The 19,351-nt window shown below is 43.1% G+C and overlaps 1 protein-coding gene across 1 annotated transcript in view; it reads left to right on the top strand.

The window, feature by feature from the left end:
* AUH (AU RNA binding methylglutaconyl-CoA hydratase) overlaps positions 1-19,351 on the top strand; it is a 409,285-nt gene that overhangs the window by 351,032 nt on the left and 38,902 nt on the right. The gene's annotated exons all lie outside the window — the stretch shown is intronic.

Genomic DNA, 19,351 nt, shown 5'->3' with positions numbered 1-19,351 from the left:
GGTAATTCGGTTTCTAGGAACCTTCCACGACAGCACTAATTTCCCTCCCTATCTGATATTCTTATTGGATGATTCCTGTACTTTTGTGGTAATTATACATGCTACTGTGTCCAGGAAAACACTGGCGGTGCAGGAAGGGGAGGGGTATTTAAACTCTTTGTGTTCCTGTCTCCTATTAGGGCACGGAAGACAACCTCCAAAGTGGCTGTCATGGGAGATTCCAAATTACCGGTAAGAACTAATTCTATTTTTAGTGTGTGACGGCTGCCAATCATAAAAATCCACCAAAAAAAAACTATAAAAGTAAATCAAACCCCCCTTCATCACCCCCTTAGTTAGGGAAAAATAATAAAATTTAAAAAAATGTATTTATTTCCATTTTCCCCTTAGGGTTGGGGTTAGGGTTGAGGCTAAAGTTAGGGTTGGGGTTAGTTAGGGTTGGGGCTAAAGTTAGGGTTTGGATTACATTTCCGTTTGGGGTTAGGGTTGGGATTAGGGTTAGGGGTGTGTTTGGGTTAGGGTTTCAGTTAGAATTGTGGGGTTTCCACTGTTTTGGCACATCAGGGTCTCTCCAAACGCAACATGGCGTTCCATCTTAATTCCTGCCAATTCTACATTGAAAAATAAAACAGTGCTCCTTCCCTTCCGAGCTCTCCCGTGTGGCCAAACAGGAGTTTACCCCAACATATGGAGAATCAGCGTACTCAGGACAAATTGACCAACAAATTTTGGGGTCCAATTTCTCCTGCTACCCTTGGCAAAATACAAAACCGGGGGCTAAAAAATAATTTTTGTGGAAAAAAATATTTTATTTTTTTTTGCCTTCCTCTGGATCAACATGTTAGGGCATGTTACGTTAGGCCATGGGTTGAACTAGATGGACTTAGTCTTCCTTCAACCTTAATAACTATATTACTATGTTATTTTCACGGCTCTGTGTTATAAACTGTAGTGAAACACTTGGGGGTTCAAAGTTCTCACAACACATCTAGATAAATTCCTTGGGGGGGTCTAGTTTCCAATATGGGGTCACTTTTGGGGGGTTTCTACTGTTTAGGTACAATAGGGGCTCTGCAAATGCAACGTGATGCCTGCAGACCAATCCATCTAAGTCTGCATTCCAAACTGCGCTCCTTCCCTTCCGAGCTCTGATGTGCACCCAAACAGTGGTTCCCCCCCCCACATATGGGGTATCCGCGTACTCAGGACAAATTGGACAACAACATTTGGGGTCCAATTTCTCCTGTTACCCTTGGGAAAAAAATTGCGAGCTAAAAGATCATTTTGTGGAAAGAAAAAATGATTTTTTTAATTTTCACAGCTCTACATTCTAAACTTTAGTGAACAATTGGGGGTTAAAAGTGCTCACCACACATCTAGATAAATTCCTTAGGGCAGAGGTGTCAAACTGCATTCCTGGAGGGCTGCAGGAACACATGGGCTACTTGCACAGTGAACAAGTCTGTATGATCATGTTCACACACCACCAAGAAACCTGAAGACACAAAAGAGAATAGTAAAACCAAAAACACTCAGTTTGAAAAAATGTTGCAGTAATCCACAAGTGCTAGTAAAAGATGTAAAAAACAGGGTATTTGGTTGATACGTTTTCCTGGAGGGCTGCAAATAGGTCATGTTTTCAGGATTTCCTTGTACTGCACAGGTGATAATTTAATCACCTATACACGTAATGATTGCAGCACCATGTGAAATGCAAAGGAAATCTTGAAAACACGCATGGTTTGCGGCCGTCGAGGAATGCAGTTTGACACCCCTGCCTTAGGGGGTCTTCTTTCAAAAATGGGGTCACTTGTGTTTTTTTTTCACTGTTTAGGCACATCAGGGGCTCCCCAAAAGCGACATGGGTTCCAATCTCAATTCCAGACAATTTTGCATTGAAAAGTCAAACAGCACTCCTTCCCTTCCGAGCTCTGCCATGCACTCAAACAGTGGTTTACCCCCATATATGGGGTTTCCGCGTACTCTGGACCCCAAAGTTGTTATTCAGTTTGTCCTATTTGTCCTGTTACCCTTGGGAAAAGATCTTTTTTGGGGGGGAAAAATGATTTTTTTTTTTTACGGCTCTACATTATAAACTTCTGTGATGCACTTGGCGGTTCAAAGTGCTCACCACACATCTAGATTAGTTCCTTAGGGGGTCTACTTTCCAAAATGGTGTCACTTGTGGGGGGTTTCCACTGTTTAGGCACATCAGAGGCTCTCCAAACGCGACATGGTGTCCGATCTCAATTCCAGCAAATTTTACATTGAAAAGTCAAATAGCGCTCCTTCCCTTCCGAGCTCTGCCATGCGCCCAAACAGTGGTTTACCCCCACATATGGGGTAGCGGCGTACTCAGGACAAATTGTACAACAACTTTTGTCGTTCAATTTCTCCTGTTACCCTTGGTAAAATAAAACAAATTGTATCTGAAGTAAAAATTTTGTGAAAAAAAGTTAAATATTCATTTTTTTTAAAACATTCCAAAAATTTCTGTGAAGCACCTGAAGGGTTAATAAACTTTTTGAATGTGGTTTTGAGTACCTTGAGGGGTGCAGTTTTTAGAATGTCACTTTTGGGCATTTTTTGTCATATAGACCCCTGAAAGTCACTTCAAGTGTAAGGTGGTCCCTAAAAAAAATGGTTTTGCAAATTTTCTTGTAAAAATGAGAAATCACTGGTCAATTTTTAACCCTTATAACTTCCTAACAAAAATATTGTTTCCAAAATTGTGCTAATGTAAAGCAGACATGTGGGTAATGTTATTTATTAACTATTTTGTATGATATGACTCTAATTTAAGGGCATAAAAACTAAAAGTTTAAAAATTGCAACATTTTCTAAATTTTTGCCAAATTTCCATTTTTTTCACAAATAAACGCAAGTCAAATCGAAGAAATTTTACCACTATCATAAAGTACAATATGTCACGAGAAAACATTCTCAGAATCACCAGGATCCGTTGATGCGTTTCAGAGTGATGACCTCATAAAGTGGTCAGAATTGAAAAAAATGGCCTGGTCAGGAAGTTGAAAACAGGCTTCTGGGTGAAGGGGTTAAATGACGTGTCATTACAGGCAGATATTGAACAATTCACTGGTGCCATTGAATCATGTACAGTTGTGGCCAAAAGTATTGACACCCCTGCAATTCTGTCAGATAATACTCATTTTCTTCCTGAAAATGATTGCAAACACAAATTATTTGGTATTATCTTCATTTAATTTGTCTTAAGTGAAAAAACAAAAGAGAATGAAGCAAAAAGCAAAACATTGATCATTTCACACAAAATTCCAAAAATGGGCCAGACCAAAGTATTGGCACCCTCAGTCTAATACTTGGTTGCACAACCCTTAGCCAAAATAACTGCGACCAACCGCTTGCGGTAAACATCAATGAGTTTCTTACAATGCTCTGCTGGAATTTTAGACCATTCTTTGGCAAACTGCTCCAGGTCCCTGATATTTGAAGGGTGCCTTCTCCATACTGCCATTTTTAGATCTCTCCACAGGTGTTCTATGGGATTCAGGTCTGGACTCATTGCTGGCCACCTTAGAAGTCTCCAGTGCTTTGTCTTAAACCATTTTCTAGTGCTTTTTGAAGTGTGTTTTGGGTCATTGTCCTGCTGGAAGACCCATGACCTCTGAGGGGAGACCCAGCTTTCTCACACTGGGCCCTACATTATGCTGCAAAATTTGTTGGTAGTCTTCAGACTTCATAATGCCATGCACACGGTCAAGCAGTCCAGTGCCAGAGGCAGCAAAGCAACCCCAAAACATCAGGGAACCTCCGCCATGTTTGACTGTAGGGACCGTGTTCTTTTTTTTTTTTGAATGCCTCTTTTTTTCTCCTGTAAACTCTATGTTGATGCCTTTGCCCATAGAGCTCTACTTTTCTCATCTGACCAGAGAACATTCTTCCAAAACGTTTTAGGCTTTTTCAGGTAAATTTTGGCAAACTCCAGCCTGGCTTTATGTCTCGGGGTATGAAGTGGGGTCTTCCTGGGTCTCCTACCATACAGTCCCTTTTCATTCAGACGCCGACGGATAGTACGGGTTGACACTGTTGTACCCTCGGACTGCAGGGTAGCTTGAACTTGTTTGGATGTTAGTTGAGGTTCTTTATCCAACATCCGCACAATCTTGCTTTGAAATCTCTTGTCAATTTTTCTTTTCCGTCCACCTCTAGGGAGGTTAGCCACAGTGCCATGGGCTTTAAACTTCTTGATGACACTGCGCACGGTAGACACAGGAACATTCAGGTCTTTGGAGATGGACTTGTAGCCTTGAGATTGCTCATGCTTCCTCACAATTTGGTTTCTCAAGTCCTCAGACAGTTCTTTGGTCTTCTTTCTTTTCTCCATGCTCAATGTGGTGCACACAATGACAAAGGACAGAGGTTAAGTCAACTTTAATCCATGTCAACTGGCTGCAAGTGTGATTTAGTTATTGCCAACACCTGTTAGGTGCCATAGGTAAGTTACAGGTACTGTTAATTACACAAATTAGAGAAGCATCACATGATTTTTCGAACAGTGCCAATACTTTTGTCCACACCCTTTTTTATGTTTGGTGTGGAATTATATCCAATTTGGCTTTAGGATAATTCTTTTTGTGTTTTTTCATTTAAGACAAATTAAATGAAGATAATAATAACAAAGAATTTGTGTTTGCAATCATTTTCAGGAAGAAACTGAGTATTATCTGACAGAATTGCAGGGGTGTCAATACTTTTGGCCACAACTGTAAATGGCATCATGAATCATGTTACCATCCTTGGTGTTCTGAGGTAGTGAAAGGGTTACTGATGGGTGTTGCATTAAAAATGTTGTAGTTTGAAGATCTTAAAAGGGTTGTCCTGGCTTATGATATCGATGATTAATTTATAGAATCAGTCATCGGTATCAGATGAGTGGGGATCTGTCACCCTGGTGGCTGGATGTTAACAGTGGACAGTAAGAACATCACTGATCTGTTCACTGTATAGTAGCCCTTGCTGAGGATGGCAGTTTTGTTCCTATGTGTTTAACTTCAGCCAACGTCTGTGTTGGACTTTCACCAATCTGATGTTCATGACCTATCCCAAGCATAGTTAAAAATATCAAAGACTGACTATCAGAAAACAGGTGTAAACAGGTACAAGCGAAGAGTGGTCACCTCCATATAAAACTTATAAATGAAATCTGCAGTCTGTAACACTATAACATATAAACATGAAATATATGAAATTGGAATTAGAAAATAGGTTCCCAGCCTATGGCGGTTTTAATGACAGCAGGATCCTACCTCCCCATGTAAATGTAGATTATCAGCCCAGGAGAGGTATCACATTATGTTAGGTTCCTCACAAAGAAGATCGCCTTGTCGTTGGTTGCTGAGCACATGAGTTGGCCAATTTATGCTTGAAGTATCTTCATTTTAACCTGTTTTCTAGCGCAGTAATGCAATTCGAATTTCATATATTTCATGTTTCCATGTTATAGCATTACAGAGTGCAGCTTTAATTTGTTAGCTATCCAAAGCATAAGTCATCATTATGATATTCCGTGACACTAGACAATGTTGAAGTTTTTGGTATAGTGAGTAAAGAACTTCAGTCTACACCATTGGAGTGCCAAAATTATTCTTCGTAGGCTATGTGCACACGTTGCAAATTTGGGTGCGGAATTTTCTGCACAAAATCTGCATCTCTTGGCAGAAAACGCAGGTGCAGATTTGATTCATTTTTCTTGCGGATTTTGTGCATTTTGTTGCGGGTTTTGTGCGGATTTCATGCGTTTTTTTACCCCTGCGGATTTCTATAATGGATCGGATGCAGAAACGCTGCAGATCGGCACATAGTGAATCAGGGAGTAAAGGAAAATGTCTGATGGTTTAAGGTAGTAAAGAAATTAATATTGACATTCTCAGGCTACGTTCACATTAGCGTTGTGCGGTGCAGCGTCGGCAACGCAACGCACAACGCAAATGTGAACGCATGCACAACGCAGCATTTTGTGACGCATGCATTCATTTTTTCATGGTTTTTGGCGCAGAAAAAAACTGCATCATGCAGCGTCCTCTGCGCCCTGACAGTTGTCACAAAACGCAAGAGCAACGCATGTCCATGCGCCTCCCATGTTAAATATAGGGGCGCATGACGCATGCGTCACCGCGGCTGCCCCTGACGCAACACTAATGTGAACGTAGCCTTAGTGGTTTATGGTGAAGCAAGGGTTTCCCTGGTGTTCTAGGGAGCCATCTAATACTTTGACTACATTCACACACATCCATGTGAGTGTCAGCATTCAATAGAAACCAACCAATTTTTTTTTTTATCTCAGGTGTTAAGTGCTTCCTTGTTGCTTCCCTTTTCATTCTCACCCTTTTTTTTAACGGAAGCAGGTACAGTATCTGGACTTTTTTATCCATTGACTCCAAGCAATGTATCAGTTAAAAATGGATGGATTTGTGTGCAAAGTATGTCTTCCTAGTTTCATCCGTGCCTATGGATTCCATTTAGCTTTAATGCAGAGTCTGATCTGTAAAAGGGAAAAGAATAGTAAATGCTCTGGATCTCACAGACCAGAGACATACGGTAGATTTGTTTGTAAAAGTATGTTTGTAAAACTGATGTATGTATGGCTTGAATCCATAGCTGTTGTGTGGTGATAGTTGGTTGAAAGTAATCAGCTGGCTTTAGATTTCATCTGACGTTACATTCACACGTATGCAAGCATTGAATTCACAATCACGTATACCTAATAAAAAATACTCAATCAGATATGCATTAATAAATACTAATCAATTAACCTAAAATAATTATTTGAAAACTGTTATAACACACCAAATGTTCAATAATCACAATCCAGTAAATAGGTCTTTCACACACAGATAAGAAACAAGGGAGGAGAGAGCCATATACCTCAATGGTGTTTAGGGTAAAGCAGGGGTGGGGAATCTTTTTTTCTGCCAAGGGCCATTTGGATATTTATACCATCCTTCGGGGGCCGTACAAGCTCGGCGAACAAAGTACATACTGTCTCTGGCACTGGTTTCAGGACTTAATCTTTCATTGCATGCCCTTCAATGTTCAGTAGTGAACACTGTGTGTGTGTGCTAACAGAGCAAGAAGAAATTAATGAGCTTGTGGCAATCAAAATACAGCTTCTTGGCCAAAGATGCGGTCCCTGAGAATCTGCTTGGGGGCCTGATACAAGGTCATCGATGGCTGTAAATGGCTTTGGTGCATGAGGTTCCCCACCCCTGGGGTAAAGGGTTATAATACTATAGCAGTGTAAGCTTACCATTCACAAGCCCTGGTTAGGCCCTATAGATGCACCCTACCTTTCAGCCAAGGTTTGCACTCTAATCAGCGCAAGTGGCACTCCCGCTCCACAATGGCTGACCCTGCTAATCCCTGGTCAGTTGTAACCGTTCAACCATAGGATTAATATAGAAAATTTAAAATTGCCTCAAAAGGTCAAGATGCAAATATTGAAAACTAGACCTAAAAACTTAACCAAATCGTATCATCACAGAGGTTTCCAAATAGTATGCTAATGTCCAAAACAGGTCACATAAGATAACAACAATCGAGCTACCAATCATTACAAGACCAAATATATCCAATTATCATGAAACAGTATCTGTAAAATGCAGCATTCCATCTATAAAAATTATCCGTAATAATTGGTGATGAGCGAACATGCTCGGATCACACCTGGTGTTATCTGAGTATCTCGGGCGTGCTCGTATATTATGTTCGAGACTCTGTGGCTGCATGATCTGCACCTGCTATGGGGCTCCTGTGAGGCAGGGGGGCCGTCTTTTGCAAGCGCCAACTCCCTCGCTGCCACTTTGGACTTTACCGGTGTCTGTCGGTAAAGTTCAAAGCAAATTATGGTGGAGAGAGCGTCCCCTGATGCTCCCTCTCCCATCATTCCCCACTCTGCCTCTGACTGCTGCTGCGGGTGCGCAATTACATCATCGCGCACTCGCTGTGTGCCAGGCAGTGCAGTGGCAGCCGCCGAGACCGGGGCAGGGAGGGAGCAACGCTGCGTGGGAACATTGAGAGGTGAGGAGTGTTTTTTTTTTTTTTCTGTAACAGTGAGTACTGGACTACGGGGCCATTCTTGGGGGGAGGGAGTCTGTGCTGTATACTACATGTCTGTGCTATATACTACATGGCTGTTCTATATACTACATGTCTGTTCTATAAACTACGTGGGTCATGTTATATACTATGTGGCTGTGTTTATATGCGATCATGAATTGTGGTATATGTTACAGGGGGAGCCCACTGAGACTCTTTCGCCTGGGGCCCTCAAAAACCTGGAGCCGGCCCTGCACGTGGATTCTTGTGACTAAAGATTGGCACTTTCTTTTTGCTGGTTTTCACACGGAGCACGGAGGTCTTCAGCAGACCCCTGACTGTCGTGGCAACCCATCGACTTCCAGCGATCAAATCACAGGTGTAACAGTGAGCGCATGGAATGATGCACCCCCCTGCCGATGTGCTGTAAATCTTGCTGTCAGAGATTGACAGTAGCATTTCTCATGTTAACAGCCGCAGGTGAAACTACTCCACCCATGGCTGTTAACCCCTTCCCGACCTGTGACACAGCGTATGCGTCATGAAAGTCGGTGCCAATCCGACCTGTGACGCATATGCTGTGTCACAGAAAGATCGCGTCCCTGCAGATCGGGTGAAAGGGTTAACTCCCATTTCACCCGATCTGCAGGGACAGGGGGAGTGGTAGTTTAGCCCAGGGGGGGTGGCTTCACCCCCCCGTGGCTACGATCGCTCTGATTGGCTGTTGAAAGTGAAACTGCCAATCAGAGCGATTTGTAATATTTCACCTAAAAAACTGGTGAAATATTACAATCCAGCCATGGCCGATGCTGCAATATCATCGGCCATGGCTGGAAACACTTATGTGCCCCCACCCCACCGATCGCCCCCCCAGCCCTCCGATCTGTGGTCCGCTCCCCTCCGTCCTGTGCTCCGCTCCCCCGTCCTCCTGTCCGCTCCCCCCGTGCTCCAATCACACCCCCCCGTGCTCCAATCACACCCCCCGTGCTCCAATCAAACCCCCCGCACAGCGATCCCCCCCGTGCTCCGATCCACCCCCCCGCAAAGCGATCCCCCACCCCGTGCTCCAATCCACCCCCCCATGTTCCGATCCACCCCCCCATGCTCCGACGCCACCCCGTGCCCTGATCTCCCCCCCTTATACTTACTGAGCCTCCCGGTGTCCGTCCGTCCGTCCGTCCGTCTTCTTTCCTGGGCGCCGCCATCTTCCAAAATGGCGGGCGCATGTGCAGTGCGCCCGCCGAATCTGCCGGCCGGCAGATTCGTTCCAGAGTGAATTTTGATCACTGAGATAGGTTATATCTCAGTGATCAAAATAAAAAAAATAGTAAATGACCCCCCCCTTTGTCACCCCCATAGGTAGGGACAATAAAAAAATAAAGAATTTTTTTTTTTCCGCTAAGGTTGGGGTAAGAACTAGGGTTAGGGTTAGGGGTAGGGTTAAGGGTAGGGTTAGGGGTAGGGTTAGGGTTAGGGATGTGCACACGTATTCTGGTCCTCTGCGGATTTTTCCGCAGAGGATTTGATACATCCGCAGTGCTAAACCGCTGTGGATTTACCGCGGTTTTTCTGCGCATTTCACTGCGGTTTTACAACTGCGATTTTCTATTGGAGCAGTTGTAAAACCGCTGCGGAATCCGCAGAAAGAAGTGACATGCTGCGGAATGTAAACCCCTGCGTTTCCGTGCAGTTTTTCTACAGCATGTGTACAGCGATTTTTGTTTCCCATAGGTTTACATTGAACTGTAAACTTATGGGAAACTGCTGCGGATCCGCAGCGTTTTCCGCAGCGTGTGCACATACCTTTAGAATTAGGCTATGTGCACACGGTGCGGATTTGGCTGAGGATCCGCAGCAGTCTTCCATCAGGTTTACAGTACCATGTAAACATATGGAAAACCAAATCCGCTGTACCCATGGTGCGGAAAATACCGCGCGGGAACGCTGCGTTGTATTTTCCGCAGCATGTCAATTCTTTGTGCGGATTCCGCAGCGTTTTACACCTGTTCCTCAATAGGAATCCACAGGTGAAATCCGCGCAAAAAACACTGGCAATCCGCGGTAAATCCGCAGGTAAAACGCAGTGCCTTTTACCCGCGGATTTTTCAAAAATGGTGCTGAAAAATCTCATACGAATCCGCAACGTTGGCACATAGGGTTAGGGTTGGGTTGGAATTAGGGTTAGGGTTAGGGTTGGGTTGGAATTAGGGTTGTGGTTAGGGGTGTGTTGGGGTTAGGGTTGTGATTAGGGTTACGGCTACAGTTGGGATAAGGTTTAGGGGTGTGTTGGAGTTAGAATTGAGGGGTTTCCACTGTTTAGGCACATCAGGGGGTCTCCAAACGCAACATGGCACCACCATTGATTCCAGCCAATCTTGTATTCAAAAAGTCAAATGGTGCTCCCTCACTTCCGAGCCCCGACGTGTGCCCAAACAGTGGTTTACCCCCACATATGGGGTACCAGCATACTCAGGACAAACTGCGCAACAATTACTGGGGTCCAATTTCTCCTGTTACCCTTGAGAAAATAAAAAATTGCTTGCTAAAACATCATTTTTGAGGAAAGAAAAATGATTTTTTATTTTCACGGCTCTGCGTTGTAAACGTCTGTGAAGCACTTGGGGATTCAAAGTGCTCACCACATATCTAGATAAGTTCCTTGGGGGGTCTAGTTTCCAAAATGGGGTCACTTGTGGGGGGTTTCTACTGTTTTGGCACACCAGGGGCTCTGCAAACGCAACGTGACATCCGCAGACCATTCCATCAAAGTCTGCATTTCAAAAGTCACTACTTCCCTTCTGAGCCCCGACGTGTGCCCAAACAGTGGTTTACCCCCACACATGGGGTATCGGCGTACTCAGGAGAAACTGGACAACAACTTTTGTGGTCCAATTTCTCCTGTAACCCTTGGGAAAATAAAAAATTCTGGGCTAAACAATTATTTTTGAGGAAAGAAAACGTATTTATTATTTTCATGGCTCTGCGTTAGGCTACGTTCACACTAGCGTTGTGCGCCGCTGCGTCGGCAGCGCAATGCACAACGCACGCAAAAACGCGGCAAAACGCACGCAAAAACGCTGCGTTTTGCGACGCATGCGTCGTTTTTTGCCGAAAATCGGACGCAAGAAAAATGCAACTTGTTGCGTTTTCTTGGTCCGACGCTTGCGGCAAAAAATATGCATGCGTCGCACAAAGCAACAAACAAAAACGCATGCGTCCCCCATGTTAAATATAGGGGCGCATGACGCGTGCGTCGCCGCTGCGTCGCCCGACGCTAACCCGACGCACACTAGCATAACGCTAGTGTGAACGTAGCCTTATGAACTTCTGTGAAGCACTTGGGGGTTCAAAGTGCTCACCTCACATCTATATAAGTTCCTTTCGGGGTCTAGTTTCCAAAATGGGGTCACTTGTGGGGGGTTTCTACTGTTTAGCCACATCAGGGGCTCTGTAAACGCAACGTGACGCCGCAGAGCATTCCATCAAAGTCTGCATTTCAAAACGTCACTACTTCACTTCCGAGCCCCAGCATGTGCCTAAACAGTGGTTTACCCCCACATATCGGGTATCAGCGTACTCATGAGAAACTGGACAACAACTTTTGGGGTCAAATTTATCCTGTTACCCTTGGGAAAATAAAAAATTGCAGGCTAAAAAATCATTTTTGAGAAAAGAAATTTTTTATTTTATTTTCATGGCTCTGCGTTATAAACTTCTGTGAAGCACTTGAGGGTTCAAAGTGCTCACCACACATGTAGATTAGTTCCTTTGGGGGTTTAGTTTCCAAAATGGGGTCATTTGTGGGGGATCTCCAATGTTTAGGCACACAGGGGCTCTCCAAATGCGACATGGTGTCCGCTAATGATTGGAGCTAATTTTCCATTTAAAAAGCCAAATGGCGTGCCTTCCCTTCTGAGCCCTGCCGTGCGCCCAAACAGTGGTTTACCCCCACATATGGGGTATCTGCGTACTCAGGACAAACTGGACAACAACATTTGTGGTCGAATTTCTCCTATTACCATTGGCAAAATAGGAAATTCCAGGCTAAAAAATCATTTTTGAGAAAAGAAAAATTATTTTTTATTTTCATGGCTCTGCATTATAAACTTCTGTGAAGCACCTGGGGGTTTAAAGTGCTCAGTATGCATCTAGATAAGTTCCTTGGGGGGTCTAGTTTCCAAAATGGGGTCACTTGTGGAGGAGCTCCAATGCATAGGCACACAGGGGCTCTCCAAATGCGACATGGTGTCCGCTAACAATTGGAGCGAATTTTCCATTCAAAAAGTCAAAAGGCGCGCCTTCCCTTCCGAGCCCTGCCGTGTGCCCAAACAGTCGTTTACCCCCACATATGAGGTATCGGCGTACTCGGGAGAAATTGCTCAACAAATTTTAGGATCCATTTTATCCTATTGCCCATGTGAAAATGAAAAAATTGAGGCGAAAAGAAATTTTTTGTGAAAAAAAAAGTACTTTTTCATTTTTACGGATCAATTTGTGAAGCACCTGAGGGTTTAAAGTGCTCACTAGGCATCTAGATAAGTTCCTTGGGGCGTCTAGTTTCCAAAATGGGGTCACTTGTGGGGCAGCTCCAATTTTTAGGCACACGGGGGCTCTCCAAACGTGACATGGTGTCCGCTAAAGAGTGCAGCCAATTTTTCATTCAACAAGTCAAATGGCGCTCCTTCCCTTCCAAGCCCTGCCGTGCGCCCAAACAGTGGTTTACCCCCACATATGAGGTATCAGCGTACTCAGGACAAATTGGACAACAACTTTCGTTGTTCAGTTTCTCCTTTTACCATTGGGAAAATAAAAAAATTGTTGCTGAAAAATCATTTTTGTGACTAAAAAGTTAAATGTTCATTTTTTCCTTCCATGTTGCTTCTGCTGCTGTGAAGCACCTGAAGGGTTAATAAACTTCTTGAATGTGGTTTTGTGCACCTTGAGGGGTGCAGTTTTTAGAATGGTGTCACTTTTGGGTATTTTCAGCCATATAGACCCCTCAAACTGACTTCAAATGTGAGGTGGTCCCTAAAAAAAATGGTTTTGTAAATTTCGTTGTAAAAATGAGAAATCGCTGGTCAAATTTTAACCCTTATAACTTCCTAGCAAAAAAAAATTTTGTTTCCAAAATTGTGCTGATGTAAAGTAGACGTGTGGGAAATGTTATTTATTAACTATTTTGTGTCACATAACTCTCTGGTTTAACAGAATAAAAATTCAAAATGTGAAAATTGCGAAATTTTCTAAATTTTCGCCAAATTTCCGTTTTTATCACAAATAAACACAGAATTTATTGACCTTAATTTACCACTAACATGAAGCCCAATATGTCACGAAAAAACAATCTCAGAACCGCTAGGATCCATTGAAGCGTTCCTGAGTTATTACCTCATAAAGGGACACTGGTCAGAATTGCAAAAAACGGCAAGGTCTTTAAGGTCAAAATAGGCTGGGTCATGAAGGGGTTAAGAAGCAGAAGATGGCTGATTAAGGGTATGTGCACACGCTGCGGATTCGCAGCGGAACCGCAACTGTGGGTCCGCAGCGGTTTCCCGTGCGTTTTCAGTATAATGTAAACCTATTGGAAACGAAATCCGCAGTGCACATGCTGCGGAAAAAAACACGCGGAAACGCAGCGGTTTACATTCCGCAGCGGTTTACATTCCGCAGCATGTCAATTCTTTGTGCGGATTCCGCTGCGGGTTTACACCTACTCCAATAGAAAACTGCAGGTGTAAACCCGCAGTGGAATCCGCAATAGAAACAGTGATAAATCCGCAGGAAAAACCGCAGCGGTTTTGCACTGCGGATTTATCATATCCACTGCGGAAAAATCCGCAGCACTCAGATACGTGTGCACATACCATTAATCTTCCATCATCAGCCCGGGAAAGATGTGGGTTCACAAAGTCAGAGGACACTACATAAGACGTAAATGTACGTCATATGTTGTCAAGGGGTAAATGGTCGAGTCTGATCTGCAAAACTGATGAGAATTGGACATGCTCTAAGTCACCCGGACAGGACAGATGGATTTTTATAATTGATGTGTGTATGGCTCAATGAAACTCTATAGTTCACTTTGTCACATGGATGTGAATGTACTTTTACTACTATTGTCCTGCACTGAACATCGAGAAGTAGAATATTATGTAGCTCTCATTTGTAAGGAATTTATTACGTGGAGCAAGCTTCCTGGTCTGTAAGTATCATACTATCGAGGCGGATGACCTGAACAGATTGATTTGTACTTTAAAAAAAAAATTGATATAGCTTGGAATTTATTCATTTAAATCTCTGATTATTTTTCTCATTTGTCCAGTAGGCAGTTCTAATTGGTGACTTGGCCTTTTACACACTTCCGTCTTTCAGCTCCCGTCACAATCCGTCGATTTTTGAGAATGCAGGAATCCTGCAAAAAAATTTGCAGGATCCTGCATTTTCTCATAGACTTGTATTAGCGACGGATTGTGACGGATGGCCATCAGTTTCATCCGTCGTGCACTGGATCCTGCGTAAAAAAACAGTCCGTCGGGCAGAGAAAAAGTTCAGAGGAACGTTTTTTCTAAACGTCGGAAAATCGGTCAGTGACGCATCCTGCGCTACAATGGAAGCCTATTGGCGCAGGATGCGTCGCTGCCTGTGAAAAGCAGGAATCCAGCGACGAGTCCTGTCTTTTTAATCTGAGCATGTGTGGAAGAATTTCCCGTCAGTGAAATTCTCTCTCTCTCGCTCGCTCTCTTTCTCTTTTTACTATTGATGCTGCCTATGCAGCATCAATAGTAACAAGATATAATGTTAAAAAAATTTTTTTTTAAAAATCGCCATATTCTCACCTACCGGCGTCCCGCGCATCGATGCTCCTGGCAGCTAGCGTTCCAAGTAATACATTGCGAAATCTCGCGAGAAGTTGCCCGGAGCATCGCTGCGAGGGACGCCGATAGGTGAGAATACTGCAATTTTTTAATTTTTTTTAACCTGGTTTGTGTTGTGTATGCGTTTTCGCAGTGGAAAACCGCTGCGAAGATGCATATACAACAGGTGTACATAGCCTCGACGAGTCCGTCAGAAAGACGGGCCCAGTGCACCCATTTTTTACAATCTGCAGAGGATCCGTCTTTTCAACATTTTGACGGATCCTGTGCAGATTGTAAAAACGGAAGTGTGAAAGAAGCCTAACGGCTAACTATCTATGAATGCTCATACAAGAAAAGCTGTCAATCACTGATAAGACCACCCACTGGACCTCTGAAAAGAATAAGCAGGGACTTAGATGAAATACACATTAAAGTGAATCTTTTCCCACAAGATGATACATCGGTCTACTCAGCTCTTCCTGGTCTATAACATTATGTCAGAATATTGGACAGCATTTCCATTGTAGCCTTTTAATTTAATCTAATTCAGTATCCTGAGCCAAAACCAATAAAGATACATAAAGAAGGAAATTATATAGATGTGTATACAGTGGGGCAAAAAAGTATTTAGTCAGTCAGCAATAGTGCAAGTTCCACCACTTAAAAAGATGAGAGGCGTCTGTAATTTACATCATAGGTAGACCTCAACTATGGGAGACAAACTGAGAAAAAAAAATCCAGAAAATCACATTGTCTGTTTTTTTTAACATTTTATTTGCATATTATGGTGGAAAATAAGTATTTGGTCAGAAACAAACAAACTAGATTTCTGTCTCTCACAGACCTGTAACTTCTTCTTTAAGAGTCTCCTCTTTCCTCCACTCATTACCTGTAGTAATGGCACCTGTTTAAACTTGTTATCAGTATAAAAAGACACCTGTGCACACCCTCAAACAGTCTGACTCCAAACTCCACTATGGTGAAGACCAAAGAGCTATCAAAGGACACCAGAAACAAAATTGTAGCCCTGCACCAGGCTGGGAAGACTGAATCTGCAATAGCCAACCAGCTTGGAGTGAAGAAATCAACAGTGGAAGCAATAATTAGAAAATAAAAGACATACAAGACCACTGATAATCTCCCTCGATCTGGGGCTCCACGCAAAATCCCACCCCGTGGGGTCAGAATGATCACAAGAACGGTGAGCAAAAATCCCAGAACCACGCGGGGGACCTAGTGAATGAACTGCAGAGAGCTGGAACCAATGTAACAAGGCCTACCATAAGTAACAGACTACGCCATCATGGACTCAGATCCTACAGTGCCAGACGTGTCCCACTGCTTAAGCCAGTACATGTCCGGGCCCGTCTGAAGTTTGCTAGAGAGCCTTTGGATGATCCAGAGGAGTTTTGGGAGAATTTCCTATGGTCTGATGAAACCAAACTGGAACTGTTTGGTAGAAACACAACTTGTCGTGTTTGGAGGAAAAAGAATACTGAGTAGCATCCATCAAACACCATACCTACTGTAAAGCATGGTGGTGGAAACATCATGCTTTGGGGCTGTTTCTCTGCAAAGGGGCCAGGACGACTGATCCGGGTACATGAAAGAATGAATGGGGCCATGTAGCGTGAGATTTTGAGTGCAAACCTCCTTCCATCAGCAAGGGCATGGAAGATGAAACGTGGCTGGGTCTTTCAACATGACAATGATCCAAAGCACACCGCCAGGGCAACGAAGGAGTGGCTTCGTAAGAAGCATTTCAAGGTCCTGGAGTGGCCTAGCCAGTCTCCAGATCTCAACCCTATAGAAAACCTTGAAAGTTGAAAGTCCGTGTTGCCAAGCGAAAAGCCAAAAACATCACTGCTCTAGAGGAGATCTGCATGGAGGAATGGGCCAACATACCAACAACAGTGTGTGGCAACCTTGTGAAGACTTACAGAAAACGTTTGACCTCTGTCATTGCCAACAAAGGATATATTACAAAGTATTGAGATGAAATTTTGTTTCTGACCAAATACTTATTTTCCACCATAATATGCAAATAAAATGTTAAAAAAACAGACAATGTGATTTTCTGGATTTTTTTTTCTCAGTTTGTCTCCCATAGTTGAGGTCTACCTATGATGTAAATTACAGACGCCTCTCATCTTTTTAAGTGGTGGAACTTGCACTATTGCTGACTGACTAAATACTTTTTTGCCCCACTGTATATATATACATATGTATATATATATACAGTTAGGTCCATATATATTTGGACAGAGACAACATTTTGCTAATTTTGGTTATAGACATTACCACAATGAATTTTAAACAAAACAATTCAGATGAAGTTGAAGTTGAGACTTTCAGCTTTCATTTGAGGGTATCCACATTAAAATTGGATGAAGGGTTTAGGAGTTTCAGCTCCTTAACGTGCCACCCTGTTTTTAAAGGGACCAAAAGTAATTGGGCAATTGACTCCAAGGCTTTTTCATGGACAGGTGTGGGCAATCCCTTCGTTATGTCATTCTCAATTAAGCAGATAAAAGGCCTGGAGTTGATTTGAGGTGTGGTCCATGCATTTGGAAGGTTTTGCTGTGAAGTAAACATGTGGCCAAAGGAGCTCTCCATGCAGGTGAAACTAGCCATCCTTAATCTGCGAAAACAGAAAAAAACCCATCCGAGAAATTGCTGCAATATTAGGAGTGGCAAAATCTACAGTTTGGTACATCCTGAGAAAGAAAGAAAGCACTGGTGAACTCATCAATGCAAATAGACCTTGGCGCCCACGGAAGACAACAGTGGTGGATGATCACAGAATAATATCCATAGTGAAGAGAAACCCCTTCACAATAGCCAACCAAGTGAACAACACTCTCCAGAAGAGAAGACTGCATGAAAGTAAATACAGAGGGTTCAATGCACAGTGCGAGCCACTCATAAGCATCAAGAATAAAAAGGCTAGACTGGACTTTGCTAAAAAACATCTAAAAAAGCCAACACATTTCTGGAAGAACATTCTTTGGACAGATGAAACCAACATCAACCTCTACCAGAATGATGGAAAGAGAAAAGTATGGCGAAGGCGTGGTACAGCTCATGATCCAAAGCATACCACATCATCTGTAAATCACGGCGGAGGCAGTGTGATGGCTTGGGCATGCATGGCTGCCAGTGGCACTGGGTCACTTGTGTTTATTGATGATGTGACACAGGACAGAAGCAGCCGAAAGAATTCTGAGGTATTCAGAGACATACTGTGTGTTCAGATCCAGCCAAATGCAGCCAAACTGATTGGTCGTCGTTTCATACTACAGATGATCGACAATGACCCAAAACATAAAGCCAAAGCAACCCAGGAGTTTATTAAAGCAAAGAAGTGGAATATTCTTGAATGGCCAAGTCAGTCACCTGATCTCAACCCAATTGAGCATGCATTTCACTTGTTGAAGACTAAACTTCAGACAGAAAGGCCCACAAACCAACAGCAACTGAAAACCACCGCAGTGAAGGCCTGGTAGAGCTTCAAAAAGGAGGAAACACAGCGTCTGGTGATGTCCATGAGTTCAAGACTTCAGGCAGTCATTGCCAACAAAGGGTTTTCAACCCAAGTACTAAAAATGAACATTCTATTCAAAATTATTGAATCTGTCCAATTACTTTTGGTCCCTTTAAAAACAGGGTGGCACATGTTAAGGAGCTGAAACTCCTAAACCCTTCATCCAATTTTAATGTGGATACCCTCAAATGAAAGCTGAAAGTCTGAACTTCAACTGCATCTGAATTGTTTTGTTTAAAATTCATTGTGGTAATGTCTATAATCAAAATTAGAAAAATGTTGTCTCTGTCCAAATATACAGTGGGGCAAAAAAGTATTTAGTCAGTCAGCAATAGTGCAAGTTCCACCACTTAAAAAGATGAGCGGCGTCTGTAATTTACGTCATAGGTAGACCTCAACTATGGGAGACAAACTGAGAAAAAAAAATCCAGAAAATCACATTGTCTGTTTTTTTAACATTTTATTTGCATATTATGGTGGAAAATAAGTATTTGGTCAGAAACAAAATTTCATCTCAATACTTTGTAATATATCCTTTGTTGGCAATGACAGAGGTCAAACGTTTTCTGTAAGTCTTCACAAGGTTGCCACACACTGTTGTTGGTATGTTGGCCCATTCCTCCATGCAGATCTCCTCTAGAGCAGTGATGTTTTTGGCTTTTCACTTGGCAACACGGACTTTCAACTCCCTCCAAAGGTTTTCTATAGGGTTGAGATCTGGAGACTGGCTAGGCCACTCCAGGACCTTGAAATGCTTCTTACGAAGCCACTCCTTCGTTGCCCTGGCGGTGTGCTTTGGATCATTGTCATGTTGAAAGACCCAGCCACGTTTCATCTTCAATGCCCTTGCTGATGGAAGGAGGTTTGCACTCAAAAT

The sequence above is a fragment of the Ranitomeya imitator genome, chromosome 1, assembly GCF_032444005.1.
Source record: "Ranitomeya imitator isolate aRanImi1 chromosome 1, aRanImi1.pri, whole genome shotgun sequence".
Taxonomy (NCBI): Eukaryota; Metazoa; Chordata; class Amphibia; order Anura; family Dendrobatidae; genus Ranitomeya; species Ranitomeya imitator.
This window is presented reverse-complemented; position numbering and strand designations above follow the sequence as displayed.